General features: G+C 24.7%; 1 protein-coding gene across 6 annotated transcripts in view; it reads right to left on the reverse strand.

Annotated features, from left to right (window-relative positions):
• LOC129605300 (proton channel OtopLc) overlaps positions 1–12389 on the reverse strand; it is a 147026-nt gene that overhangs the window by 17706 nt on the left and 116931 nt on the right. The window lies entirely within an intron of this gene.

A 12389-nucleotide genomic window follows, 5' to 3' on the forward strand; every position in this document is an offset into this window, starting at 1 on the left:
AAAACTGTAATAATAATAATTTTCAATTCGTTTATAGTGTCTAATTGGTTCGGTTTTTCATTTTGTGTTCAAAATATCTCGCAGGTTTCATAATTTAATAATTTAAATTGGCAACAGTTATTAAAAAGATTCTAAAAGAAAATTCTAGCTATAATTACGAATTAAGAGTTTCGAGTTTGATTAAGTCACATAGAAGTCATTTTTGAAAAAACCTTAAAACTAGTTTGTGGAATTTATGGGTTAATATTTTTATTGAATTATTTAATTTTATGCTTGATTGATAGAGAATCATATTAGGTTTCAGTAGTACTTTTGTAAATTTAACGAGATTTTTGAAATCGTAGTTTGTTTTTCTATAGAAAAATAATGTGATCAAATTTTTTGAGCAGAGCTCTCCCCACTGTAATACAACAACTTTGGAATTATGGGATTAGCGAATGCACAGAATACAAATATTTATTATGGGAGAGATTTGTTTAGTAACGTTACCTTTTGGCCACATATTTTTTACATAAAAATTAAATTTTTCATTCTTCTCTTCTGCATATTGTGTAAAGAAAAGTGAAGAATTGTGCTTCAAATCTGTCTTAAATAACTTAATTTTTACTCAATACTTTTCTAATTAAAAAATTCACAATAAATAGTAGACACGAATAAAATTAAATTTGCCTAAAATAAGCCGCCAGTCGTTGTGTCTATTAAACAAATCTGTGCTATACAAAAACTTTATTTTAGCTCAAATACAATGTTATCGTATTATTATCTAGGCACGGAATGTGTTCTTGTGCATAATGTGTATATAAATATATTTAAAGCATAAAAATTATTCATTTATGTATAATTAACGCTAATATAATCTGGTTGAAATGATTTTAGTAACTAGGACACGAATAAATTTACAATTTTCCTTACATCAAATTTTCCGTTTTGGTTTTTCTTTTCTATATAACAAGATAAAATTTATGCTTACATTCACCATAATTTGGTTTGTTTTTATATAATATGGAAAACCTGTCAAATACAAAAAAAATCTCCCAAAAAACAAAAAAAAAAATAATAAAAAATTTATTCATTCACAATAATTCACATCTGTACAATCAGCGTCCTCTTTACTTTACCATATATTGTAAAATCTATGCGAAAAAATAACAAAATAAAACATATTGAAGACGTGTGATAAATTTATGATATCCATAGGGAGTCTGACGTGTGAACATTGTTAACTCTTGTATGTTCTTATATAAGATATTTATATAATGAACTTATTTATGCTTATATACTCGTATGCTGTGTAAACAAAAAAAAAATACAGACTGTTTTGGGAATAAAAATGCATTTCAATAAAATTACGCCTGGAGATTGTTTTAACAGTTCTTTATTTGCTAATTTTAGTGTAGGTACTAGTTTGTTAATGTGAAAACATTTTTCGAGGTAGTGAACTATTATTGAAATTTTTCGAATAGTTGGAAATTGCTTTTAAACACATGATAATATTGTTAACAATCATGCTTTTACCCAAGGGTTTAAATTTCTTGAATGATTCGTAGTGAACTCTTATAATAATCATTTATAATGAAGCAATATTTTCTTTCCTGCTTACATGATGCAATAAAATAATTTTCAATTAGAATTGAATTTCAATTAGAAATAAATTGATATATTCCGATATTATTTCTTGAAATTAATAAATATGCCATTTTTACAATTAGATTACTTCTTTTTTCTATAGAATTTTTCTTACTTTCTCTCAATTAAATCATGTAAAATTTAAGTCTCTCAATTAAGTCATTTTAAGATGTCGACTGAGTAAATTTGTCATCTTTCAAAATAATGTCGCTTAATTGTGAATGAATTTTATATACTTTTCGAAAAACCCGGTATACGTAATACTAATACCTCACTTCTCACTTGATTAGCAAAGAGGTTTTACAGAGAATGAGAATGGAACTAAATTTATTTCTATATCTCAAATTTTCATTGTGATATTACACCCTGTATATTTACGCAAATAGGTATACTGATTTTCTTAATAAACTATATTAAGAACTATGATTAGAAAATTTAGATTTAAGCAGATGCTTGCTGTCGGTTCGGTTTCTTTATACAAAATTATTTAGAAAACTTAAATCAAAATTTATTTCAGTTCATCAGATGAAAGCTTGCTGGTTTTTTTTTTCTATTTTGATTATTTTTACATATTATTTTATATAATTTTTAATATACATAATGTATTTTCTATGTATAATGTTCACATAGAAACGCACACAATTTTTTTTTTCTGGTATACATATAAAAGAATGAAATAGAAGAATGATTTCCATTCGACCTACTCTACACCAATCTAGTGTACTATATAGTCGCCGTCGTGAATTTATTATTATTTTTGTAAAGCATTGGGAGAAAACATTTTATATATGTAAGTATGTACGTTATGTACAATAAAAATTTTAATTTTATAATGGAGAGTTCCTCATTTTATTTACTTAAAGTGAAAATTTTCTGAAAACAAACAATTTAAAAAATTGAAATTTTGTTGCTTTTTGGAACGTAAAATTTGTTAAAAAAAGAAAAAAAAAATTAAGAACGCGCCATAATAAAATTAAATTTTTTTTTGTTTAAACTTTAATGAAAATTATAACAGTAATTAATTTATGTACAATTTTCGTTAATGAATCAATAAGAGTTTACTCGGTTTATAGGTACAGTACGGTTACAGTGAATGGTAAAGGGAGGGAGGGGAGGAGAGGAATGAAGAGAGTTGAGTAAATTTGTTAATAATTGTAAAATTTGGAAAATGATTTTTTCATAAATGTTTTGGCGCCTTCATTATTTTTTTTTTTTTTTTTTGATGAAATCAAGAGCGTATGTGGGTATAACATTGCTTTTTGTTTGTGTATAATTTTCTCTTATATGTAGGACAGTTAATTAACAATTTGCTTATACGAGAATGGGGGTATATTTGCGTCCAATTTGTAAGTGTATTTTATTTAATATTTAATTTACTTTACACAGAGTAAATTTTCAAAATCAAATTTAAGTTTTCTTAAAAGTAATTATTTTAATTGAATTCATTTTAATTTTTATGTTTTTTAAGCATTTTTATGTTATTACTTAAGTGGTTTATTTAAATGTAAGTTAATTTTTTACACTTTTAGAAATATTAAAATTTTTGAAGAGTTTCATGAATATTTTTTTTTATATTCAAGTACAAACAATTATTTGTAATTTAATTTAAAAAAAAATGTAAAAAATTTTAATTAGTATGACGCTATTACTTAAGTTAATTAAATTTCTAATATGAAAATATGTTGGAAATTCTCGTAATTTAATTAAAAATGTGTTATTTGATTTAGAAATGAAAAGGACAATGTAGGTTATTAATCATAGTAAATTTAAAACAAATAAAATCATTCAGAATATAGTAGGAATTTTACGCATAAATTTCAGACTATGCGGAATAAAATAATTAATAAATTTTTTTAAAATAACACAAAATTCTCGGGGTTTTTATTAGTAAAGTCACACTTTTTTTAAGGCTTCTATAACGTGAGCAATAGAGTAATGTTGATTGCCACAATTTTCCTCCCAAATTCAAATCGCATTTTTCAAATTCGAAAGATTGTTAAGGAAAAAGAAACAGTCCTTGTATTTAGAGATGAGTATGATAAATATAATAATTAAGGTGGAATTAATTATATTTTCAAATTATTCTAATAAGTAAAACAAATTATGAATGAATGGATTAACTAAGATTTTATTTAATAATTTTTAATTGATTTACAAACTATGAAGGTAATTAAATAAATTAATAACAGCAAAAATTCATGTAAAGCATTAACAAAATTTCAGGCCTAACAGCAATTGAATAAGAAACCTTTCCTACATTGTGTAATTAAACTTTTGCTTTAACAAATACTTCTTTGATTTATAAAGACATAAAATTACGATTGCATATCGTTCTTTTCTTATTCAGAAAATTTCTTAATTCTTAATAAAACTAAAATAATGAATTAAACACAAAATGTTTATTTTTCAATTAAAATTTCAATTTAAATTAAGTTTTTTTCATAAATCGTATTCAATTTAGAACATTTAAACTCATTTTTATACAATAATGCTTTATAATCGTTTGCAAGTGCAATCACATGCCCTAAACAAATAAATTTTGTGTGAATATGTGAAATTTTTTTCTTTAGAATTTTTAAATTTTTGAATAAAAAAGATTCTTTAAACCTTACATTCGCCCTAAAGTATCAAAATATACAAAAACTTTCTTCATTCTATTTCATTTCCCTCTATATTTAATTTGTTTCATTTTTAAATCCTCATCTTACTTCCCATTCATTAATTCAGTTTTCTTTATAGTTTGTCACGTTGTTGTCTTCCTAATTATATTTCTTTTCTACGTCTTCTTCTTTTTTCCTCTTATTATCTTTGACTACATATAAAAAATCTATTTATTTTCTCCTTTAATTCTTTGTACAAATAAAATCTATATAGTAAATACTAGTATTAAAATATCAATGACCTTTTTTTTTTAAAAAAACACATTTTTATATACATACTTGTACTCTGTACTGCTAGCATGTACTTATAATATTCTTATTAATATAGAGAAAGTATTCTGGTATGCAACCCCAACAACGGATTAGTTTAAATGACACAATCTAATGAAACAAATACAAAAAATTTATACAGTGTTATAAAAGTATAATGAATGAGAAATAATAAGTTTTCCCTTGACATTTAACCCTTATTCTCATTTTTTTACTTTCCATATAATATTATGTATTTATACTCAACCCAACTGGGGTTAATAAAAAAATACATGTAGAAGATAATAACACTTATGAATACAACACCAAAAACAAAAAACCTGAATGAATGTCATATAAATTTTAAATAGAAAGTTGACCTAACATCAACATCACTGCATTGTACTTACGGATTTGTATTAATTAGAATGAAGTAAAAAAGTGAATGAAATTTTTTCTAACACTCTGTACTTTTTATAATTCCTGTATAACGATTAAAAATAAAATCACGTAAATATAAATTTCAGTACAAAATTATAGAAAATTTGTAAAGGAAGTGAAATTAGCAATCAAAGTAGAATGATATTTTTTCAATTCTTGTGATTAGGTTGCCGTGTTACGAGTATCTAAAATAAATTATGACGCTAAAGTAGACGATTTCGAATCTGAAGCTCTTTTATGTTTTGATGAGTGTTTATTTATTATTGAAAATCAATTCGACAAGACCCGTGTTTCTCACAAAACTTTTTGAGAATTTTTAAAAATTTTCCATTCAAAATTGCATCCAATCTTGTACATTCCCCAAATATACTATTTTTGTTGATTAACATTTTTTAAGTACCTAAAACTACTTTATTTGATTCATTACTCTCATCGGAGAAATTGGAGACAATAATTCTGTAAAAAATCAAGTCAATACTACTTATATAGGATCGTGTTTCAGACATTTCCGAAACAGATTTTAAAAATTTATTATACACAAATAATTTGTTTACAAACAAAAGATTGTTTCTTTTAAAGAAATAAAAAATAAAATTATAATAATGATAACGAAAAATTATAAAAAAAAAATTATTGTTTATTGTCTTCATAGGGGTTAACTGAGAGAAGAAATCATTGCCAGAAACTTAATAGTAATTTTTTCTATTATATATCTATGAAAAATTTTTAAATACAAATTATAAAATATTTTAAATAAAACAAACTACATACATACATCAATCATCTTTTATATAATAAAGAGAAGGCATAAGGAAAAGAATTTTTGAATGAGAAACCCAATTGTACACTATTATGTAAAAATATCCCTAGATATACGCTTTATATCTGAATTTGAGTCAATATACTCAAGGATAATAATATAATAAGGATATTTTTATTTCTGTTTTGAATTAGAATCTAGAACAAAGGAATTCGGACTGATAGGATGATTGAGGTATTCGTAAAAAGAAAAAAATAAAATTTAAAAATTTTGAAAATTTTTCTTGTTTTTCTCTCTTTTACATAAATTTTATTTTTGTTTTGTTGCATGCTATATTTTTATTGTTGCGATAATTTTTATGTCATGCAATTTTATTTTTATGTTCGAATAAAGTTTTGATTTGTATAACTTGCATTGTAAGATTTATTGTGATAATCTAGCAGAGAAAGAGAGAGAAGGAAGAGAGATTAAAAAAATAAAAACTTTGATTAGATCAAAATAAAAGTTTTGCTTTTTGTTTTGTTTTGTTCTTTTTTCTCTCATTGCAAATAAGTTCAAAGTTTCGATAATATAGAAAAACGATGCTTTTAAAAAGTAGGACAAAAATAATTTTTACAAGTTGTTGTCTTGTCAATATGTGCATATACATACTTTAGAGTGTTGCATATATCTAGATTGTTCATATAGACATTTTATTTTTACATGTTAAGTCTGAATTTGTTTTTGATATTATAAAAATGACTATTTAAGAGGATTTTCAAGGATTTGTTTTTTCTTTTTTTTTTACATATTTTAATGTTTGCACTGTAATTACACGATAATTTGCGTATATAAACACGATATTTATGTACATACATACAATCATAATGAGGTCAAAACTTTTTAATTGAAATATTATGTCTAATTTTGTACATTTAGATTATCACGAAAAACATGCATTAAAAATGAGTTTATTTTCGTGTAAAATGTGAACTTGTGTTGAATTATGTGTTCATTATACCTGAAATTCAGTTTTATAGAATAAATTTATTTTATTACTTTAATTTTAATCAAAAGACCACGGAATTCATTATATTTGACTGTATTCTTTGAACAAATTTTAGAATTCATCTAAATAAAATAAATTTCAAATAATGGAACTAATAAGATGAATTATTTTTTGAAATCAACGAAGCTGCCTGCAAGTTTAATCTTGCCGTCAGTTTTTCGGGCTTTACAATTTCAATTTTTCCAATTTTAACAACTAACGTTTCTAATGGTATTTTGCATCTATTCCAAATTGTTAAATTTTATTTAAAAGAACAAATGATTTATGACTAATCTCAACACAGGAACCTATCATTCTTGTAGCGGTGAGAGGCTTTTTACTTTAAACCTAATGAAAATGCTATCATTAATTAAGTCTGAGGCTCAAAATTAACCAGATTAAAGCGGTAATTTAACATTTACTATAATTATTTTATTTTTACAATATTTGCCTGGTATAGCAGTATTATTTGTATAGGGCTGAGAAGAATGGATCAACATACTCGTGTACGCGTGTAGGCAATTTATAATTGAGTTGATCGCTTTCAATTACTAAAACTATGCTATTCCATTATAAAACTTGTGAGCGCTTCTCTGTCAAAATTCTGTATTTGATACTTTAGTTGTCTCATTTTGAAAACCCATTTTCAATCTACACTAAATTTTACACATTCAATCCTATTTCAACAAAATTTAATATTTTTGTAACTTCAAATTTAACTGGGTGCTACATTTCCAATATATAATCTTCATAAGGTAATGAAGCATAATCAATAAATTCAGAATTTAAAAATTAAAGTGAAGTAAAATTTATTTGAGTACAAGAAAAGATCGCATTTAATTTTACACTTAATAAGAATTCTATTATCAAAAACAAATCAAATTTTAATATAATCGGACATGAGAATCATTTAATAAAATTCATGTGAAAAAATTTCCTATTCGAAATTTTTAATTTTCCAATAAAACGAGACCTCATACAAGAATTTATATGTGAATACTTTTGGTTTTTTTAATATGCTATAATATAGGGAAGAAAATCTTAATAATTTCGATAAAAACAACAATATAAAATTCAATAAAAAAGAAATCTTTAGATGGAAGAAAATATATACAATGACAACACAACAGGAAACTTAGAGAAAAAGAGAAATGGGTAGCATAAAATTTAAATTGACTCTAAAAAGGTACCTACATATATATGAGAATATAAAAATAACAGAGAAAGGACTAAAGGAGCATAAAATATTTTAAAAAGACGGGCATAAAATTCCTTTTTAAATATTTAAAGCTATCAATATTGTATACATGTATATATATTTTCTTCGAAATCCTTCGGTTTTAAATACACTCGTAACGTACGGGTTTGATAATGAAATTGTAGTATATCTATATACGTATATATAATATTGTATAAGTGTATTTATTTAATAATAAAGCCGTAATCTCTTCTATAACATTGTATATATACACTCTAATAATAATCTGATTAAACCCAGTTTATTCCAAATATGTATATATATACACAATATGTATATATGGGGTTTTTGCGTTCTTCCATCCTGTTAAATCCTTTATTTTTATTTTGTTTGCTATTTCTTTTTTCCCTTAAAAATTCTTGTTGTTCACGTTGTAAAACTTCATAGTGTCATTATCAAACTAAACTTATATATTATGGTATATACATACTTATATACATAATGTTGAAGAAGTTATACACTCTGTTCATTTTATATATTGTATACCTTAAAAAAATGTTATACGTAGGTATATACCTATACCACTAATAATAAAATTGTACACAGACAAGTTACAGATGTAGTTTTCATATACAAATGCTGGTTAATATTATTATCCTTGCTATATATGTATTACGTATATATGTCTATACATATACATAATATTTAAAGTATAACACCCAATCCCTAAAGTTATCATACCAAAAAAGGAGATGAAAAGCATCAACAGTCATTCTGACGGTTTGATTCCTTCCATGTATAGGTATAGAAAAACAGACAATCGTTTTTTCTTTTTGTTCGTTTCGGTTCCATCCGTTAAATTGAGTTTTTAGTGCGAAACGAAAGCCAAGCAGCAAAAAATAAAAAAAAAAACTTTTTTATTCTACGCATGTCAAAAAAATTTTTTTTTTTCTACCGTTCACAATTGAAATCCCAACTGAAAAAAGCGCTTTTTTTCGTTTTATTGAAAGCAAAAACTAGTTTTAATGTGTACATGTGTACGTAGATATTAGTAGGTACTATAAGTATATGTAAAAATAATTGTAACTTTAACTGAAGTTAAAAAAAATACTAACTTTCTACTAGTACAAACACAAAAGAACACACACACAAACGTTCCCAAAGGAAGTCAAAAAACTTATTTTCTCAAAACGTAGGTACTTTAAAATCTCCGTTATACTCTTTTTTATACTAAATAAAATATTTAAATTGTATATAAATGTATGTATGCATGTTTGTATAATAATGCGTATTTCTATTATATTTAAGTTTTTGCGTATACACATACTTTTATATAGATAGTATTTACGGTAAAAATTGTTTTGCAAACTTACAAAATTGACGTATACTTTCCGGCGCAACAGAAAATTCAAATCGTATATAAATATGGTAAAGTTATAGAGTAAGTACATAGATATACGTGGTGTGGTGTGGAAGCAGGAGAGGAATTGTTATCGTTCAGAGAAAAAGGAGATTTTGTTTTGTATAAAAAAAAAGAGACGATTTTTTTTTCTAACCGCATTCATAATAAATTTCTATATTGAAACTTAGTTAAAAAAAGTATAGAAATGCTGAACAAAGGAGCAAAAAAAAAAATAAGATGAAAATTAACTGGATTACACAGGATGTTTTTTTAATTTGTACTCAAAGTCTGTGGTGTGATTTAAAAGGTAAACTTAGTAATCTGATTAAGCATAAAATCATATAGAACTTTAAGTGTTCAATACTCGTATTCTACTGATTTTGTTCACTTTCATTATTCGCCAGAGTCTATCGTACTGAATTTTGAATAATATAAGAGTTTTATATGAAAAAATCTAACATGCTATATTTCTAATCATTCTCTCTTTCATGTAGTTTTAATGTAGTTCTTAATAATATCGAAGAGAGACCACATATGTAGGAAAATTCGAAAGCTTTGTAAATTTTCAAATGAAATTTGGAACACCTTGTAACAATTAGCATTGACATATTGCAAAAATATTTTCTAAGTTTTTTCCTTTATTTCTACTTCTGTTTGTACTATAATATGCACACATTAATAAATATATATTTGCCTCTAAATATTCATTTGAAATTGGATTTACAGTATTGCTGATAGGGTTATAAAAGGGAGTATGTACATTTTCTCTAAGGGTATAAAGGTATACCCGTACATGTATATACGTAATTATTATACAAGTATAACAAATATACCTTATATTTTTAAAACTAAAGGTTCATTTTCGTATATGTAATATAATATGAATTCATTTATTGCGAAAATCATAAGCAAAATTAAATAATAAATTCGATAAATGAATAAGAAAAGAGATAAAAGAAACAAGGGTGAAATAAATGAAATACGAAGATAAAGTCCTTAATATTTTAGGTATATAAGCATAACATACCTAAAATAAAATAAAAAAAAATATAAGAGAATACGGAGAAAAAAAAACATAATTCCTTCTTCTTTTTCTGGGTTGCGAGATTTCAATGGAAAAACAAGGAAAATTTGTATATAAAAGTAAGCAGATAATGTGGGTAGGGGGTTCTTTATATAATATTGCTTAAAGTTTAAATGAAACGATTTATGTCAACATTCATGTAATTTAAAAAGTCTCTTAGGATTTTATCATTTTCCCTACTTTTTTTTCGGTTGTCTTTTACAAGGAATACATTCATATATGAAAATTTTTAAGTACTTAGCTTTCTCTTAAAAGATGTATACAAGTATATATGAACCAAAAACAGTACAATAAAAAAACAATAATTCTCATATATGCATATAAATAAAAAATTTTATGTGTAACAGTAAGATAAATGTATAATCTTGTCGTACGTATAATGTGCATAAGTAAATCATTTTACAACTGAAGAAACAATAACAATGTTGCATTAACTTTAAACAAAAATCCTGAAATATGAGAGATGTAACGATAAAAACAACTTTAAGCAGCACAATATTGTTGTGACCATGTTGAATAATTCACGATGACGAGCACATTTACAATAATTGAGAAAGTATGGAATTTGGTGCTTAACTCACACCTCATAAAGCTTCAAATCATTAAGTAATTTTCCAACAATTCAGTGTGTTCAGGGTAATTCTTTCAAAGTATATTCCAAATGCATTCATTTGCTCATTTTTGAAAATATTGTGAAAAAGAACTCTTGTGCTCCACCAACATCCTTTTTTCTATGAATTTTCTTTAGAGATCATTTTTGTTAGAATTCAATTCTATTAATTTGGTAGTTAAGTTCCAAAACATTGGTAACTGAATAAAATATATTTCTTACTAAGTACACAATTTTCATCTAAAATTCCACTTTAAGTCAAATCAAGGGCAAAAATATATAAATTTAAAGTCTCATTTATGTTCTATGGCAAATTTTCTCTCAAATAATATAACAATATTAAATCTCGAATTTATGACGAAAATCCAATATTATAACAAATTTTATTCGAATAATAAAAATAATGTCAAGAAATTTTATTATTTTGGCATTTAGAATGTGTATAGAATTTTTTACATGTTGTTGCCTTTAACCACAATTTGTTTACCAAATAATATTATTTACCTTGAATTTTTGAAATCAATAAATTTTAACAAATAAAATAATGTTGTTAAATTTACGTAATATTATTATTATTTTATTATAGGTATAATACAAGTGTAATATAAAGATTTTTTTTTTGTTAAGAAACCATAAATATATTTGTAAAACCATCCGAGATAACATAAAGATTAACATTATTTGGATGAACAATGTATATAAACAGTTGAATCTGGATAATTCCAACGGGTTAAAGTATTTGTTTTTAATACATATATGTTTACCAATTACATAATATGGTATATCCAATATGACTATAAGTACTAATTATTTTTCAATTTCAGGGACGATAAAAATAGTTTACAAATGGTATAAATGTGATTGACTGATTAACGGGTTCAGTGCAGCAGGTGCAGTGCCGTTTTTCTATCACTAACCCGTGATAAGCGGACCGTCGTCAAGAATACGATTACCTGTACTCTTGAGGAATCTATCTGATGTCTATATAACGGAGTGTGAGCAAGAGAAAGGCAGGCCATTCGACTGTGGTGATCCGCGAGAAATTACCAACAGCAGGCTATTGTTATTTGATTATTAATTTAATTAACCTTCACGGTAGATATCCGAAATCCGAAATCCGAAAATTGAGAGAATTTCTCATGAAATAAACATTTTTCTTTCTTTTCATTCAATTCTTAAAAGTTGCTATTCGTTTTTTTTTAAACCAATAAGTTTTTTGATCTCAAACTAAATTAATTTTCTGAAATTTTTCAAATTTTTTTGTGATTTTTCTAATATTAAAATGCTTTCTTTATTCATTATTAAAATTTAAATGACATAGAAACATGCTTT

Source organism: Condylostylus longicornis, unplaced genomic scaffold (genome assembly GCF_029603195.1).
Source record: "Condylostylus longicornis isolate FDR11 unplaced genomic scaffold, ASM2960319v2 ptg000013l, whole genome shotgun sequence".
NCBI lineage: Eukaryota > Metazoa > Arthropoda > Insecta > Diptera > Dolichopodidae > Condylostylus > Condylostylus longicornis.